Here is a 19,574-nt window from a genome sequence, read left to right as displayed (position 1 = left end):
AACTTTAAAGTCTATTCTCTGACGAACAGGCAGCCAGTGTAAAGACCTCAGAGCTGGACTGATGTGGTCCACTTTCTTGGTCTTAGTGAGGACTGGAGCAGCAGAGTTCTGAATCAGCTGCAGGTGTCTGACTGATGTTTTAGGTAGAACCTGTAAAAACACTGTTACAATAATCAAGCCGACTAAAGATGGAAGCTGGACTAGTTTTTCCAGGTCCTGCTGAGACATCACATCTTTTACCCTTGATATATTCTTAAGGTGATAGTAAGCTGACTTTGTGGTTCCCTTCATGTGTTTCTCAAAGTTAAGGTCTGAGTCCATCACTACACCCAGATTTCTGGCCTGGGTGGAGGTTTTTAGGTGTATAGACTGAAGCTTTGTGGTGACCTTTAATCGTTTCTCTTTGACTCCAAATACTCTCACCTCAGTTTAGTTTTTGTTTAACTGAAGAAAGTTCAGACACATCCAGTCATTAATCTCCTCAATGCATTTACCAAGAGCCTGTACAGAAGAGGCCCCAGGATGGAACCTTGGGGAACTCCACATGCAATTCTTGTCTGCTCAGATGTAAAATTACCTATTGATACCAAATACTTTCTATTCTCTAAATAGGATTTAAACCAGTGTAGTTCAGTGCCAGAGAGGCCCACCCAGTTCTCCAGTCATGAGTAATGGATTGTGGTCCAGTAAGACTGTAACCCCTGGGTTATTTCTGTTAAATAACTTGCATAATGTTCTTGTTTAAAAGTAATTTCATTGATATGTATTGTTTAAGTATTATGTAAATGTGAGTTATCTGTTTTCCGATTACCTTGAATGTTACATGAAAGTGTGGGAAACAAATGCTGCATGTGAAGGGAGAGAAAACCCAATACAGGGTGTGCAGAATTATTAGGCAAGTTGTATTTTTGAGGATTAATTTTATTAGAGAGCAACAACTATGTTCGCAATGAACACAAAAGACTCATAAATATCAAAGCTGAATATTTTTGGAAGTTGGAGTGGGGCTTTTTTAGTTTTAGTATCTTAGGAGGATATTTCCGTGTGTGCAGGTGACTATTACTGTGCATAATTATTAGGCAACTTAACAAAAACCAAATATATACCCATTTCACTTATTTATTTTCACCAGGGAAACCAATATAACAACTCAAAATTTACAAATATACATTTCTGGCATTCAAAAACAAAACAAAAACAAATCAGTGACCAATATAACCACCTTTCTTTGCGAGGACACTCAAAAGCCTGCCATCCATAGATTCTGTCAGTGTCTTGATCTGTTCACGATCAACATTGCGTGCAGCAGCAACCACAGCCTTCCAGACCCTGTTCAGAGAGGTGTACTGTTTTCCCTCCCTGTAGATCTCACATTTGATGAGGGACCACAGGTTCTCTATGGGGTTAAGATCAGGTGAACAAGGAGGCCATGTCATTATTTTCTCTTCTTTTAGACCTTTTCTGGCCAGCCACAAAGTGGAGTACTTGGATGCGTGTGATGGAGCATTGTCCTGCATGAAAATCATGTTTTTCTTGAACGATGCTGACTTCTTCCTGTACCACTGCTTGAAGAAGGTGTCTTCCAGAAACTGGCAGTAGGACTGGGAGTTGAGCTTGACTCCATCCTCAACCCGAAAAGGTCCCACTAGCTCATCTTTGATGATACCAGCCCATACCAGTATCCCACCTCCGCCTTGCTGGCGTCTGAGTCGGAGTGGAGCTCTCTTCCCTGTACTGATCCAGCCACGGGCCCATCCATCTGGCCCATCAAGACTCACTCTCATTTCATCAGTCCATAAAACCTTAGAAAAATCAGTCTTATGATATTTCTTGGCCCAGTCTTGACGTTTTATCTTGTGTGTCTTGTTCAGTGGTGGTCGTTTTTCAGCCTTCCTTACCTTGGCCATGTCCCTGAGTATTGCACACCTTGTGCTTCTTGGCACTCCAGTGATGTTGCAGCTCTGAAATATGGCTAAACTGGTGGCCAATGGCATCTTGGCAGCTTCACGCTTGATTTTCCTCAGTTCATGGGCAGGTATTTTGCGCCTTGTTTTTTCAAAACGCTTCTTGCGACCCTGTTGACTATTTTGAATGAAAAGCTTGATTGTTTGATGATCACGCCTCAAAAGCTTGGCAATTTTAAGAGTGCTGCTTCCCTCTGCAAGACATCTCACTATTTTTGACTTTTCAGAGTCCGTCAAATCTCTCTTCTGACCCATTTTGCCAAAGGAATGGAAGTTGCCTAGTAATTATGCACACCTGATATAGGGTGTTGATGTCATTAGACCACACCCCTTCTCATTACAGAGATGCACATCACCTGATATGCTTAATTGGTAGTAGGCTTTCAAGCCTGTACCGGTTGGAGTAGAACAACATGCATAAAGAGGATGATGTGGTCAAAATACTAATTTGCCTAATAATTCTGCACACAGTGTGTTATTTTGTTAAACTTTTGTACAAGTTATCTGTTTACTATTTGTCTGGAGGATGTAAAGTGTCTTATACACTGACTGGCTAGGGGGCGGGAAAACCTCAGTGGTGGCAGGACAGTTTGGGTGGGAGCATGTTGGCAATGCTTCTCCTTTCTGCCATGCGCCATGAGGTCCTCTCGCAACAAGCTGAAAAAACAATAAAAAGAGACTTGTTGCTGCACGGTGTTGCTATGCACCTGTTCTGAGTTAGTCTGGAAAGACACTCGGCCGCCTGTGAGCTGGCACACAGACCTTCTGCCGTTAAAGTAAACATCAGTTGATTTGGAAAAACACGTCGTCTCGGATGAGGAGCTGCAGCTATGAGGGCCTCACGGACATCTGGGGCCGTGGACGGGAGTGTTCTTGCCGTGCCAGAGCAAATCGAAGAAACTTCCACGTTCCCTTGGAATAAAGTGTTAAGGAACTGCTGTGTCCTCAGACAGAACGGTCTTGGTGCAAGTAAAACCGCCTGTTTCAGCCACAGTCATCTTTGGTGCTTCAACCATGGGCTTATTCTGCAACGTTACTATTATAGGTGCCGGTGTTTTCTTTCATTTTATTTATTTTTCGTTCTATAAGTGGGCCCAATATATTTCTGTGTAAGATGCCATTAATGTTTGGAAATGAAGTTATTCTCCAGTGTGTTCATTAAGGCTGCAGGAAACTGTTAGACCACATTAGTAGTCAGTCATTTTCTTTACCATTCACACAGTTATATATGCAAACTTTTTGCAGTAATATTAGTTTTAACAAGTGTAAATAAAGAACTCAGGGGACTGTTTATAAGTCTTCAAGAGCAAAACAGTGTTTCTAATCTATTCTATTCTACAGTCATTTAGCAGACACTTTTCTCTAAAGTGACTTACATCTGAGAGTAAGAACAACACAAGCAAGAATTCAAACAAGATGGGACGTCATAATTAAGTGGTAGTGATGTATCTTGATCAGGAGATGTGGGAAAATTGGCTTTCAGGCAAAAACGTCTCTGGACGCTGACTTGAATAATAAAAAGAAGTTTATTACAAAAGTTCAGACATCAAAACAGATTTCTGCAGCAAAATCTGGAGGTCCCAAAGCCAGAACGAAGACCTAAAGACCTGATGTGTCGTCCTGTCTTATATAGGGTTTAAACAAAGAAAATTCCTCAGTCCTGTGTCCTCCAATCATAGAGTTTGCCTATAGGATGCTCATTTGCATGGAATGCATGTTCTTGTGTCAATTCAGTCTGTGGGACAGAGAACCTTATATGGTAAAAACTTGAGTGTGTACCATACAAATGCTATGCTTAGATACCTCAGTAGTCAGACTGCCCGGAGTCCAGTTGGAACAGGTGCTGTTGTGTAGTGCTAGAGGCAGTGAATATATATATATATATATATTTTTGTAAGTCCTATGTTTAAATACGAGATCATGATTTCATCACACAACATCATCTTGGTTGTAAATGCACACAGCTTCTTCAGTACTTGGTTGAGCCAAAGAGCTGGACAAATCTTTCTACCTCATTCTGAGTAGAAGAGTTAAGCTAAGTGTGGAAATGCTCCTTAAACAACTGAGTCTTCAGCTTGCTTTTAAAAGTGGATAAGGACTCTGCGGATCGGACAGAGTTTGGTAGATGGTTCCACCACCGGGGAACAACAGAGGAGAAGAGTCTAGCTACTGATGGGGCGCCACCTTGTGGTGGGAGCACTAGGCGTCTTTCACTGGCAGAGCGTAACTGTGGAGAGGGAGTGTAGCTCTGGATTAAGGAGTGGAGGTAGACCGGAGCCGTTTGGGTTATTGTTTTGTAAGCCAGAAGCAGAGCTTTGAATCTGATGCACTGCAACTGGAAGCCAGTGGAGAGCGATTAGCAGCGGAGTGACATGAGCTCTTTTGGGCTGGTTGAAGACCAGACGTGCTGCTGCGTTCTGGATCATCTGCAGAGGTTTAACTGAGCATGCAGGCAGGCCAGCCAGTAAGAAGTTGCAGTAGTCAATGAGTGAAATGACCAGAGTCTGGACCAGGAGCTGTGCTGTGTGTTCAGTCCGGTACAAGACTAAGACTGACATTTTTCCATCGTCTGTATATGTTAAGCATATTTAATGAATATGAGCAGCAAAGCCATGTAAACTAGCATACGTGCTGATGTCATAGTACCACTTGTGCCTACATGCACAGAGATGTTGATGTGAGCATGTGCAGTTCAATAAACTGTCTGTGTAAGTTCCCAGATGAAAGAGACATGGAGGTCTGTTAGTTTTCTCTGATATATATAACAACTTAGAGAATACTAGTAAGCCACTTTGGTGACTGTAGACATGTGAGGACTGCTGCGGAAATGCCAAATGCTACAGTATTCAATCATTACTAACACACTAAGACAGCTCCTCTGGGTTTCCACTGGGTTTGGTTTGGTCCATCCTGGAAGGTAACTCCGTCTGTATCTCAGTCGGTTAGGGGTGTATTTATGGGCAGGGCCAGAGTGGTTGATTTTAAAGTAAAGCACAAACAGGGCTGTTGTCTAATGACATCCTATTCTCTGTAACAATCCTTCTCACCACACTAAACACCCTTTCAGAACTGGTATTGCTGCTGGGAATGCATAGTAAGGCCTTCATTAGTCTTAGCATCTCACTGAACCTCACATCTTTCCCTATCAGGCCCCAGAATCTGTCAATTTGGTCTTCTTGGGGGAGTTGCTTGCTATCTGTCACCTGGTAGTCACTGAGTTCCTCTCTCAGCCTATCCTCATTCAAGCTCAACTGAGTGAACATTGCCGTTCTAAACCATGCAATATTTCATTAATTCCATGAGTGGGGATCTGACCCTAACATCTACCTGTCCCTGGAGTAACAGCAAGGCGAACAACAGGGTCCAGCATGTCCCTCAGGAGTGGATGGTCGAGGGGGAAGGAGGAGAACATCTTCTAAAGCACTGCTTCATAGAATCTTCTCACAGAACTACAACAGCACAAGAGTGAAAAAAGGCATTAGTGGCAATATTTTAGCCTATACCCACATCACTCCCTTAGAGGCACCCCCACGATGGCCCTGGCTGGTATGAGGTAGCCCAGGATCCTCCTGATCAGCCTGCACATCTCCTCTTCAAGTCTGTGAATTTGTCCTCCTTCTAACTGCAGAAAATATCATTGGTCACAACAACAAACAGTGAAATAAGAACGCTACAATAAGCAGACTATTATTCATTCATATCATTCACACCCACCAGGAAGGCAGCATTAAACTCAGTAAGGGCTTAAAGGCAGCACTCAGGAACATGAAGTAGGCCTTAACGATTGGATCATGCTTGCCAGATCACACACTTTGACACGCCTCCACCTCCTCATGACTGTTAAAGTACGCCTACAGTAAATAAGGGCACAGGGTGGCATTTCATCGGTAAAATAGAAACATAGCATAGTAAACTGAACATCTGCTGGGGCTACCATCCTTACCTGCAGTGCATCCCACTGGTTCAGCACTCTGGATGCAGGTTAACAGACTCAGAAGCTTCAGGTGGTCTGAATCAGTGAACTCTACAAACTCTTTGTAGAGTTCACATCCTTTTGCACTGAAAGACAGAAAATAATTTGGTTAGTGGTTGGAAATGTACGCGTGTGTATGTTTGTAAGAATATTAATTGCAGGCCCAGAAAAACAGCAGGCTTATTTAATGTATATGCCTTCACCTTTTATCAAAGTGGCTGTATATCCCAACCAGGATGTCTTCCACCGGGACTTGGGCTGCTCTGACGCCACCGCCAGTGGCAGCCAGCTGGACTAGGTGGCAGATGCAGCCAAGGTCCTGGACATGGGGCTGGCTGGTCTTCAGTCTGCTGAGTTGTGTCTGCCTTTCATGACACTTGCATTATCAGAGTTAAAGGCTATCAGGTTCTCCCATGGGATGCCTCTTTGTCTTTTGGAAACAAGAAAAAATGTCACAAAATGTCAAAATGTCAGGTTATAATTAATTGCAAAATACTGCACACATCAACACAGTGCAGTTCCCCTAACTTAGTGCTTCACTCAGCTTTTCATACAGATTTTCTGCATTTCCCACGTTGCATATGGGCATCTTCATGAATCATGTGCAGACCTGCAGAGTGGCCTCATCATAGAGTCTAGTCAGGATGCCGAATTCTTTATCTGTTTTTCGGTTGTTCGATTCGCCGCACATCAGTGAAAATGGCTGAGATCTGCATGTTTTAGCCAACTCATCATCTAGCTCTGCTGCTATGGCACCTGTTGAGTGTATGCCCATTAATTAATGTTACCTAACATCTAACATCAAATAGGCATACAAACACATAATACTCATAATTTGACTCAACTTACCTTTGATGAGTTGCGTAGCTTTGGTTTTTCCCGTTGAGTATTTTCGTGCTATAGCCGAGTCCAGGAACATCTCAGCTACACGCTTGTTGAAGTCATCACAGAAGGTGGAAGCAACGTTGTTTTTGGCGCACAGCATTGCCATTTTAACCTTCGCATTTGTGACCGAAAGCGTGACTCTGCCCCATTCTGCTTCTCTTTAGGAAAGTAAATTCGCCATCCCATTTTTCGAGATATTTACATGACTTCTTTGGTTTTTTGACAGGAATGCCTCCTCCTTCGTTAGCTCCATCCTCTCTCTTCTTTGTTGTTTCGGGTTTGTTCCCGCGGTTGGAGCTAACCTGCAGTAGCCTGTGTGGCAGTTCTCACGAGGTTAGTGACACAGTTCAAGTCAATCTTTATTGTCACAACAGTTCAGCTTGGACAGAGCCTCGAGCCCTCTGAGTTTGGAGAGGAAAAGGGATGTTTGTTTGTTTATCTTTTTAAATTATATAATAAAACGGGATATTTACAGGAAAATGTTAATACAGGAGGATGGCGGGAAACAGGTGTAAAATACTGTAGTTTCCCGGCCAAAACGGCGGACTTCACAGCTATGCATGGGATCCTTATGTAGAACCATGGTTCTCACATCTGGGTGATCAGCCAAGGCTTCCAGAATCCTCTCCTGTGTGATCAGATCCTTAGGAAAGCAACTTTGGTGTTCTTTTCTCACATCCATTGAACATTATTTAAAGTAGAATCATTAATGGTCAGAATTTCATGCCCAGCCTTCAGCTTTCCTTGTGGCCTTTTCCTCTCTGACCTGGTTTCTGTCCTCACCTCACAGTCCTGGGATAGATGGTCGTCCGACAAATGCGGAACAAATCTTTCAATCAGTGGCGAGATCGTTTCATTCCCACACAGTCCATTTACTTCAACATTGACTTCAAGCCAGCATTTTATCTTCAAAGTTTTTGGTAGTCATCTGTGGAGATGGAAGGCATCTTGCTGCTTGTTAGCCTAGCGTTAGCACCTTTCCAAGCTACTTAGTTTTAGCTGAGTGCTACGTGCAGGTTTCAGTGTGTAAGCCACTGAAGAGAAAAGAACTATGAAAAATGTTGCAGTTTCTAATAAAAATGCTTTAGTCCCAGTGATTTAACTGGTAATTTCCTTGTTAAAAAACGATGTAGTGAACGATGAGGGTGGTAATTATACAAGACATCGAACTGTTACCACAGCGGCCGACGGTTCACGTGGAAACATGAGAGCATTCTGAATATGAAAAAAAAAATAATAATAACTTGACCAAGCTTTTAAACTATTGCTTCCACAGTTGTTTTCAGTTTATCTGAGACATTCCACAGGATGGAAATTTCCCTGCGACTGAGCTCTGCTTTCTTTAAATCCTGCTGCTGATTGGCTGAAAACCAGGAATATATGGATCAATGTAAACATCAGCTCTGTTGTTAATAAACTAACAATGGAGGGAAATATGATAAACATACTGTCCAAAAACAAACGTCCACAGACCAGCTTCCTGTACCGGGTCAGACCCCCATATTAATCCTGGTGTGATGGAAGCAGGTGGTGGAAACCTTCCTCAGAGGTTTTCTCCATATTGACATGACAGCATCACACAGTTGCTGCAGGTTTGTCGGCTGCATCCATGATGAGAATCTCGTGTCCAGGCAGGATGGATCCATGTTTTCATGATGTTTCCAGCAGATTCTGAGCCTAGCATCTGAATGTGGAACTGAAATGGAGACTCATCAGACCAGCAACCTTTCTCCATCTTCTATTGTCCAGTGTTGGTGAGTGTGTGTGAATTGTAGCCTCAGTTTCCTGTTCTTAGCTGGCAGGAGGCACCCGGTGTGGTCTTCTGCTGCTGGAGCCCATCTGCTTCAAGGCTGGACGTGTCTCATGTTCAGAGATGTTGTTCTGCAGACTTTGGTAGGAACCAGTGCTGATTGGACTTCCTGTTGCCCAGAGATGGGAACTCGAGTCGCACTAAGTTGCATTTCCAGTGACTTAAGACTCGACTCATGATTTGAGACTCGTGAACGATCTTTTATTTTGAATGTTTTTTTTTGTTTCTTTTTTATGATCTTCTCTCTGTCTGATGTCCTGTCTGCTGTTATTTCCTCAGACGTAATACTGACGCATTGTCACGCAAACAGACACGTCAACATGAGAACAATGACAGCACTGGTGAACACAACGTTTGGGTATTAAAAACTTATTAATAGGGACAAATAAAAGGACAGTTTCCATTAACTGCTGATAATCTATGATGACACTAAACTGGGACCAAACTGGGATCAGACCCACTCCAAACAGCCGTTTTACTGGGTCTGTTTATTAGAAAAATTCAGGAATGTGAGGAATATTTATTGGACCAGCAAGTATTAGATCTAAATTAATTCAATTGTCAGGTTTTTATTCAGTTTGAAAAAAGTTTAAAATGAATATGCTCTATTCTCATCTCACACAGCTATTTCAACCCTTTTAAAAATATTAAGATTTTCTCATGCACCAGTGCAGGAATCACCACCTCTCTGTGAGCGCAGTTTTTACATATTCACCTGCTGCCATACACCTGAGTCATATTAATATTGAGTTATTAATGGGCGTATCCATAACTTGGGAACAAGCTGTTATTTGGATCAGGTTGGATCAGGAAAATGTCTAAAACCTGCAGGTCCAGTGGGGATCCTGCAGCATACTGACCCACATTCTCTCCACATTCAGGAAAAAGATGCTATGAACTGTAGTATTAGTACTTTAAACTTTTCTGTGGGTCCAGATGGATTTTTGTTCATATTAAAATCTCTTGTATAAGTTATTTTAAGAGCATATTTACTAATCTGAATAAATTTGCAGGAACTCATCCAGAGGAGAGGGACAGGGAATTGGCCAGTTTAACCCACAAGACCCTGGCATGACATGTTTGTCACATACAGTTTCTGAGACATTTTGCTTCAATTTATGGTTTAAACTTTGCTCAAAATTCTGTTGAACACAATCTGATACTTGTCTACTCTCCCCTAATAGATACCCAGAAGCAGAAAACTACATTATAATCTTTTTAATATATCACATGGCAATAAATGGTAGATACCCCCCCTCTAAAGATCAGGGCTGTTAATGCTGGTAGATGAATTCTTGGATCTTATAATGCTTCAGAGCAGACAGCAGAATACTCAGTTTCTCTAGACAACTGCTCACGGGATATTTTCTCTTCTTTTTGCAAGTTGAGCTGCTGCCCTGTGATTGGCTGATTAGATCTTTGTGTGGCTGGATCATTGGACAGACAAACAGAAATGACTGAAGATGGAAAAGAGTGAGACAGACAGGACTCAGAGATGGAGACAGCTCAGTCTGAAGGTGTGATTGCTACCTGTTGCACTTTAATCACACACAGGTATGACAGCACAATTCCAGCCTTACTAACATATATGTGTGTGTGTGTGTGTGTGTGTGTGTGTGTGTGTGTGTGTGTGTGTGTGTGTGTGTGTGTGTGTGAATGTGTGTGTGGTAGTGACACAGCAATTCATCTTGCAGGACCTGGCAGAGAACACCCCTGTCTCCCTAATGGTGTTATTTGTTATTCAGAAGCCAGGCAGATGCATTCTCTAATTTGCCGTACCCTTCATCTTTGGACACATTAAGGCAAGCCTTCACACACACACACACACGCACACACACACACACACACACACAGTTAAAAAGCAGTGAAACCATACAATAGAGGGCTGAAGAAAAAGCACAGAAGCAACAGTTCTGAGTGGGGGAGGCTAATTCCTGATCCATCGGGTGAAAACACCGCAGACCGCTTCAGATGATGATCACGTTCAGGATACAAAAGGTCCCGTCTGTGTTCCTGCATGACTGCAAGAGCTCCACCACTTGTGTTGTCAGTTTTTTTTCCTCCGTGTGATGCAGTCTTGTTTTATATATATATATATATACACCCGGCTTCCAGCTTCAGATCTGGAGATGTTACAATATTAATGTTTGTGTCTATTATTTCATTCAGTCATCAACTAAAATACATTTAAATAAAAAAATGTTTTTTTTTTTTTTTGATTAATCAAGATTAAGTAATTACAAAGCCAAAAAGTTTGATTGATTTTCGAGTTCCACCCTTGGATGGATGGATGGATGGATGGATGGATGGATGAATGGATGGATGGATGGATAGATAGATAGATAGATAGATAGATAGATAATTAGCTTGTGTGTGTTACTTGTCATTTTACTTCTGCATACTAATTAATGGTGGTTTTCTAACATTAATTGATACAAAAGCAGCACTTATGCCATCTGTTAAACTGCCTGGTGATTAAAATTAATAGAGAAATGAATGAAAACAGCATTTACAGATTGTTCAGCATTCAAAGTCAAGCTAACGTGTGCAGGGATTCCTTCTTCATCTGAACAAGAAACCCAGTTTGGGTCTTTAAGAAATAAATAGAGGGAAATAAAAAAAAAAAAAAGTTGTATGATGAAAAGAAGATAGGAACTCAACCACAAAAAGGAAATACGTATATTTACAGACATTTAGATGTTGAAGTGCTTGAAATGGTTATTTGTACTTTTCTGTATTTATTTGTCCTTATACTGCCTCAGCGTTACACATCCACTTCCTATACCTGCCTATTCCAGTGCAGGGCTGCATGGAGGTTTCATCCATCCATTCATTTTCTACACCGCTTAGTCCAGTTCAAGGTCATGGGGAGTATGGGTATGGGGAGGCAGGTACACCTGGACAGGTCGTCAGTCCATCACAGAGCCGAGTTTTACTGATTTGTATCTATATATTTCCTCATTTATTTTCATATGTTTTTCTAGATTTTTTTGTTTTTTGTGGCACTCTTATCTGTCCATGGCTTACACCATGTGTAATGTTTTTAAACCCAGGATGCAGCAGAAGCTCCTCCTGCAGATCATCATGTCTGCACTAAGTTGCTGTCGCAGGTAAGAGCATTTTATTTTTATCTCAGCCAATTATTTAAGTATACACCATATTCCTGAAGTTCTCACATATTTTTTCATGGTGACAGCAGTTCAACAAATTCAACATGCTGGTTTGATGAAAGACATGCATCTGCAGAACCTCAGCCTTCATCTCCTCCTGCCACCACTAGAGGGCACCAGCGGTCTTTGACTCTGCACCCGGATGAGCCAGCGGTGTGTTTGCATATGAGTCTACATGCACTGTACATGTCACACGCAGCAGTGGGAGAGTCATGCTGTCCTTATGCAACAGCCTCTGCAGACTGAAAAGGGAAGGAGTTTCTTGTCTGGGTCAGTAAACATCTGTGTTACAGAGCTGCAGTCAGACGTGTACAGTTCATACACAGTTTCAGCTAAACAGAGAATAATGGGTTGCTTCTGAGGAGAAACGTCAGCACCTGAACTCTTCTAGCAGTAAATGGTCAGAGAGCATGTGCGTTTTCACTTGTTCGTGTTTAGCCAACATCGTAAACTGCATCATTCAGGAACAGAGGCGCAGCAAACTAAGTTTGCTGGGTCAAAGTCAGAGCAAGTGCAGACAAACAGAGCAAAAGATCGATGGTTGGAGCAGCCGAGCATACTAAAGAATGCTGGAGATGTCTTAATGTGAGTGGAAGTCATCTGCAACAACAGCAGGGTAAAGGTCCATTAATGCTCCATTATGTATGTAAACCGGTACGTCAAACACCACAGCCCTCATACTTCCATCCGTCCTTTATTTTAGCATGGTTGTTAGCCAGTACATCCACCAGAGGGCAGTGCAGTGTCCAGAGTTCACCTCCAAGTTCTGACGTCAGTGTCTGACAATAATAAACGCCCCTCCCCCATTCTGCACAGACAGGACTCCCTAATTTCGCTCTAAACTGAATGTTTGGCCTGATGCTGCTGTGATGAAACAATATCATGGGGATCTGTCTCTAGGAACCAGTCCACCTTTGTCCACAGAGGCCTGTGCTGGGGTCCTGCATCACTGCCGTAAGGCTGCAGTGAAGGATCCCAGCCACCCAGAGAAGGGCGACCACCACAGCAGCAACCCCCAGACCAAGCTGGAAAAACCCTGGATCCTCCATGAGGATCCTCCACACTGGAATGTCTTCCTCAGTCCATATTCCTAACTTTAAACTAGAGTTCTTCACCTCTGGGTCTCGAGGGTCAACGTCCTGCAGGTTTTCGATGTTCCCCAGCACTCCTGGACATCCTCCTCTGTTGTCGCCATGTTAATTGTTTTGTGTCTGCCAGGGGTTAAACTAGGATTCTTATTTATTTTTAATTGATGTAGTTTATTTAATGTGACTAACGATTATTTGGTAAACCTCAGATGTCCAAGTGCAAGTGAATGCATCATGTAATGTGTTTCATATGTTCTGCATCATCACCACATTCTGCCTACATGATGATAATATTTACAGTTTATAAAGAGGATGTTAAACAGCTGAAGTTTGACAACCACTGGACTCTAAAAGCACAATCTGCTGCTCACTCTTTGGCTTGACATCTGAGTTCTTGATATCAGGTAAAGCAGAAAAAGAACCACAAAAGAGTTTATTTGTTGTAATTGCTAAAAATAATGTTTAATAATTCACAACCAAAAACCACGAGGGAGGTTTATTGTCCATGATGAGGAACCTGCTTATGTACCCGGCTTATGTGCCGAAATAGGAGGTTAAAAATAAGGTTATTTTCAGCCTTACAGAAGCAGATCTCACTTCAAAGCAAAAAGGACTGAACCTTGGAGGTTACCATGTCTACGCTTTTAACCCACGACCTCTAAACACCGTAGACGCCTTAAAAGCAACTCGAGACCCATTTGTTTAAACTGGAGCTTGGTTTAAATTTTAATTGTTTAATTGTTTTTTTTTTATTGTCTTGAACCATTTTTTCTGTTATTAATTTGGCTGTTTTTTTGTTTTCGTTGATTTTTAAAAAATCTTTGATAAATGTACCTGTTAACTTCTGTACACGCAAAGAGAAGCTACAGCAATAGAACATGTAACAATTAACCCCAGTACTTTCACCCCAGTCCGGTTCAGAGCCCAGTCCGGTTCAGAGTCCAGTCCGGTTCAGAGCCCAGTCCGGTTCAGAGTCCAGTCCGGTTCAGAGTCCAGTCCGGTTCAAAGCCCAGTCCGGTTCAGAGTCCAGTCCGGTTCAGAGTCCAGTCCGGTTCAAAGCCCAGTCCGGTTCAGAGTCCAGTCCGGGTCAGAGTCCAGTCCGGTTCAGAGCCCAGTCCGGTTCAAAGCCCAGTCCGGTTCAAAGCCCAGTCCGGTTCAGAGTCCAGTCCGGTTCAAAGCCCAGTCCGGTTCAGAGTCCAGTCCGGGTCAGAGTCCAGTCCGGGTCAGAGCCCAGTCCGGTTCAGAGCCTTGTCTGGTTCAGAGCCCAGTCCGGTTCAGAGTCCAGTCCGGTTCAGAGTCCAGTCCGGTTCAGAGCCCAGTCCGGTTCAGAGTCCAGTCCGGTTCAGAGTCCAGTCCGGTTCAAAGCCCAGTCCGGTTCAGAGTCCAGTCCGGTTCAGAGCCCAGTCCGGTTCAGAGCCCAGTCCGGTTCAGAGTCCAGTCCGGTTCAGAGCCCAGTCCGGTTCAGAGTCCAGTCCGGTTCAAAGCCCAGTCCGGTTCAAAGCCCAGTCTGGTTCAGAGTCCAGTCCGGTTCAAAGCCCAGTCCGGTTCAGAGTCCAGTCCGGGTCAGAGCCCAGTCCGGTTCAGAGCCTTGTCTGGTTCAGAGCCCAGTCCGGTTCTGAGCCCAGTCCGGTTCAGAGTCCAGTCCGGTTTAAAGCCCAGTCCGGTTCAGAGCCCAGTCAGGTTCTGAGCCCAGTCCGGTTCAGAGTCCAGTCCGGTTCAGAGCCCAGTCCGGTTCAGAGCCCAGTCAGGTTCTGAGCCCAGTCCGGTTCAGAGTCCAGTCCGGTTCAGAGCCCAGTCCGGTTCAGAGCCCAGTCCGGTTCAAAGCTCAGTCCGGTTCAAAGCCCAGTCCGGGTCAGAGCCCAGTCCGGTTCAGAGCCCAGTCCGGTTCAGAGTCCAGTCCGGTTTAAAGCCCAGTCCGGGTCAGAGCCCAGTCCGGTTCAAAGCCCAGTCCGGGTCAGAGCTCAGTCCGGTTCAAAGCCCAGTCCGGTTCAAAGCCTAGTCCGGTTCAGAGTCCAGTCGGGGTCAGAGCCCAGTCCGGTTCAGAGCCCTGTCTGGTTCAGAGTCCAGTCCGGTTCAGAGTCCAGTCCGGGTCAGAGCCCAGTCCGGTTCAGAGCCCAGTCAGGTTCTGAGCCCAGTCCGGTTCAGAGTCCAGTCCGGTTTAAAGCCCAATCCGGTTCAGAGCCCAGTCAGGTTCTGAGCCCAGTCCGGTTCAGAGTCCAGTCCGGTTCAGAGTCCAGTCCGGTTCAAAGCCCAGTCCGGTTCAGAGCCCAGTCCGGGTCAGAGCCCAGTCTGGTTCAGAGCCCAGTCCGGTTCAGAGTCCAGTCCGGTTTAAAGCCCAGTCCGGTTCAGAGCCCAGTCAGGTTCTGAGCCCAGTCCGGTTCCAGCCAGCGTATGCAGACAAAATAAAGATTGGTTCCGACCCTGAAAAGCCAGTTTTCAGCTGGAAACAAAAACTGATGATTGTTCTTTGCAAACTGTGACGTTGTCACTCAGCAAAGTCTGGGTTCAACCCAACACCGCTGTAGGTCAGTACTCACACAAGTACTGTGTATCGCACTAAAAAAGTACTTTGTCATCTGATCTTAAACAATAAACCTTTATCTTGATTTTTGGTTCTGAATAATTAAAACAATATTTTTAACAATTAAGACGAAGAAGCTGCTGTAGAATAACAGATACAAGAACTCGCGTTCAGCTGGTTTATTTGTCGTCACTCGTCAGTCAGTTACAGAGACAACATGTATGTTAATCAGACCTCTGTGTCAAATAGTGTCATATAAGCCTATATGGGCTGAGCACTCAAGTATATAACACTTAAATAAAATATTCATTCATTCATTCATTCATTCCTCCATCACACATATTAAGCTGTTGTTTTTATCACCAACTCTGAAAACAGCTGTTTCTTGCTATAAACGAACTATTCAAAGGCAAACTGAATGTCAGTCCTCATCTGAGGAGAATTAAAATTACTTGTCTTTATTCCTTATATGCTTAAAAAATAAATGTAGAAAATAAGAACAAAATTTGCCAAAATCAGCAGATGTGGGTGGTGTTTTTGTGGCATAATTAAATCACTGGACTCCACAATTACACAGTGATTGACGGTTTGGATCACATCGGGCGCCACAGCGCGTATCAGAAGCGTCCCAGAAGCGCCTTGTCGTGGCTCTCTGCTAATCATACCGCCGAGTCTATTTTTCACTGAACACACATCCAAAATGCGTTAAACTCGGCAGTTCAGATAGGGGCAGACAGGAAATCAGACACGGGAGCAGTGTAAAAGCCTATATTTCAAAATAAAATCCAGCTAGGCGGACTGCACTCGTGGGCGCTGGTGTAGATTGATGCACCACTGAGGTTGGAACAAAACCGAGCACAGCTGGAACGCAGCGCACACGCACCCAGTGGAAAATGGGGGTTAAGGTCCATGTATGCTTGATGCAGAAGTGCATGTGCAGACGGATGGACACTTTCTCGCATTTCCGGTGTCGTTTGTGCGTAATTTGGTTCTGTGGGCCTTGAGGATCCGTCACTTGACTCAGCAAATGGAGCAATGCCACCTGGAACCACAGGGGGCAGTGTTGAGCAGAACAGCTGACATACAACCAGCGAGAGGAACAAACCACATTAGAAGAGAAAGAAGAGGAGGAGGAGGAAGAAGACAAAGAAAACAATTAAAGATGGCGAGTTGCCATGTCAACAGCTCAACAGACTTATCATTCAGAAATGCAGAGTATGAAATTTTGTTGGAAGGCTCACGACAGCAACAATACATTTACCAAAACAAAAGGCTAAAAAAGATGGACTAGCAATAAAATAACATCAAATAAAAACCGTATGGATAACGAGGACTCGTTTTCCATGTGCCAGGAGCTTCTGAAGAACGGCTGTGTGTGTCGGGAATCGTGGGCGGTTGTAAACAGCTTTATATCGGTGCATTACCGCTGCCAACCGGTGCCTGAAACTAACGTCAGAACGCGGTGAGTGAACACTGAACTCCCCACTGCCCACTAGTGGCAATGTAGTTGAAGTACATTCAGTCCGTATATAAAGAGATGGTATTTGAACGGTACAGAAATGGTCTGGAATGAAGTATTATAAAGAGTATTTCTGTTATAATTATTGCTGTTATAAGCTTATAGATTATGTAACATTATAAGGATAATATCATTATATGGTCTCACTATTATTATTATTATTACTGTATTGGTAGCGCTATGGTTATTGTTATTACATATTTTCATGATAAAAACATATTCCATAAGGAGATATTGATTGTACGGACTGAATATTGTTACTTGGCACCGCTGTTTCTCTGGGATTGTCTAGTGGATGGTAGTGGTTGTGTTAATGTTATAAAATCTTGTGGGTGATTGTTGTAATTTACTGCAGTGAGATTATATAAGCTATGCTTCTACCTACTTGTTTTCAACTTTTTGTGTTCTCTCTCTTTTTTTTGTTTTGATCATGTAGTTTTTTTTGTTTTGTCATTATGTTCAAATAAACTTTCTTTGCCTGCTTACGTACGTATGGGAGCATAAATGGGTCTTTATACTTCATCAAAATGAGGAAAAACTGTTTTCTGTACTGGCTGTTTCATTTCAGATTGGTAGGGATGATTTTTAATGTCAGAAAACATTTAAACTTAAATAAGTTATACTTTTTATAAATAATCCAGACCAGCATTTCAGGTATTTGGAATTTATATGTGTTCATAAATAAATATGTCCATTAAGTAAAGGTATGAACACTAATCTAAACACGTCTTAATTTCTGTGCTCCACAGTCATTCTCATGTGTTTTAAAATAACAAAATGAAATGAAAATGCTTAATATTTTCATTGTCAGGATGATCGCTCTGTGACGTTTTGATTAAAACTTTGAATTGAGACACTGAAGACACGCTGAGCTGAACATGCAGCTGATGGTTGTAACAGGTTGTTTCAGGGAAAAACGAGAGCAGCGGAACCAAAGACGCAGGTTAGATTTTGGTTCTGGATGCTGGCTTCCTTCTTCACAGCTAAGTCTTGCAGACATCATGAAGTGTGTGACGAGGCTGGAGCTACTATACGAGTCAACAAAACATTAATTTTAGACACTAAAGGTGATAGTAAAATCAGCTGTTGTGGCTGATTTTACTATAATAAATGAGCAGAACTTGATGCTTCGCAGCCATGTTCTTGAGGGTTTGAAGTGAGAAACTTGGCTGGATCTCCTGTGGCTTAATCAGGGCAGACCGCAGGCTCATCCCTATCTCTGGATCTTCTCTGGTGCCGAGTGCCTCCGAGGCTTTCAATACTTATCACAGCACAAGACATTAAAGACAAGATTAAAATGAAAGAGAGTGCCAAAGGATGTTCTGCAGAGTCAGGGTTTTACAGCCACAATTGAGATGATGGAACTGGAAATGGTGGCTTTAATACAAAGCTGACAATGAAGAAATATATACAGCTCGACATCAGATGATAATCAGCATATTATTAGAAAAGATGAGAGTATGAAACATTTGCTGTAACATAAAAGACTAAGCAACACAGTCCACAATGACTATGGTTCATCCTCTGTGGAGGTTTAAATCTATCAGCAAATGTTCTAACGAAAATATAAAAGTTGAGCTGAGTATTGTGCACAAAGGGAGTTCCCCGACAGGATCACTGAAGTCAAACCCAAAGCCAGGCTGTCTCTTAGACTCACCATTCCCAGAGTTCACCAAAGCTAAATGAAGCAATACTCAAGTAGAGGTTCTAACAGAAAACAGTGGGAATAAACAAAAGATAGCCTTATGTTAATCAGATTTTTGTTCATTTTTTCTTTTTGTTAGTCACAAAAGATTTTACAGCAATATCATACCAACTTTTTTTTTATAAAGTGTTTTAAAACAACCACAGCTGAACAAAATAAAAACAAGTTACAAAAAAAAAACACCAGACATGAAAAGAGCTAAAAATCACCACACGAAACCAAATAAAACAAATAAAAACAAAAAAGATCAGATAAGAAAGTCTTGCTGAGGTTTAAAACCAAAGAATAAAATTGGGTTTAAAGATGAGTTTTAAAAGTGGACAGTAAAGGGACCTCTCTATCGTGCAAAAGCTGATTATTCCACAGCACAGCAGTGAGTCCTTCTCCATCTCAGTTACTGCAGCGTTATTCCATATCCAGACACTAGAGGGCGCTTGTCGTGTTGGCCGTATAGAATAGAGGAGACACACAGGAAGAAAAAACCTTCCTGTATGAAGCTAACGACATCTCAACATGTGTGTCTCCTCTTTTCTTCATCACAGATTGGTAAATATAAATAACTGTATAGGCAGACTATCGACGGAAAATCATGCTTATTTAATAGTTTGAACATGTTTTAAAAACATTTTAAGAAGTTTGTGAACAAATAATATAGCCCTATTCCCAAAAATGTTATGAATCACTGTAAAATAAAATCAGAGTACAATGATTTTCAAAATTCATCAACCCAGATTTTATTCCTAATAGAGCATAAGGTTCAAGCAGTCGTTGTTATCCCGGTGGGGTAATTTTCTATGCAGCAAGCAGTAAAACAATCAATCAGGTCAAAAGAACGTCAGCTGTCAAGCCTGCTCCGATGCTTTTTGTATATATTACTGTTTTTCTTATTTTTAACTGTTTTACCACGCCTGCACTGTGGAAAGTCATGTATGACATAAG

At 42.6% G+C, this 19,574-nt stretch overlaps 1 long non-coding RNA gene across 1 annotated transcript in view; it reads left to right on the top strand.

Annotated features, from left to right (window-relative positions):
• Positions 1-18,271, top strand: part of LOC121641037 — a 25,932-nt gene extending 7,661 nt beyond the window's left edge. Inside the window, exons 3-4 of the long non-coding RNA XR_006010636.1 lie at positions 4,903-4,912; positions 18,261-18,271. This is a non-coding gene — a long non-coding RNA (uncharacterized LOC121641037). The remainder of the gene's footprint in view (positions 1-4,902; positions 4,913-18,260) is intronic.
• The last annotated feature ends 1,303 nt before the right edge of the window (positions 18,272-19,574 follow it).

The sequence above is a fragment of the Melanotaenia boesemani genome, chromosome 6 (genome assembly GCF_017639745.1).
Source record: "Melanotaenia boesemani isolate fMelBoe1 chromosome 6, fMelBoe1.pri, whole genome shotgun sequence".
NCBI lineage: Eukaryota > Metazoa > Chordata > Actinopteri > Atheriniformes > Melanotaeniidae > Melanotaenia > Melanotaenia boesemani.
This window is presented reverse-complemented; position numbering and strand designations above follow the sequence as displayed.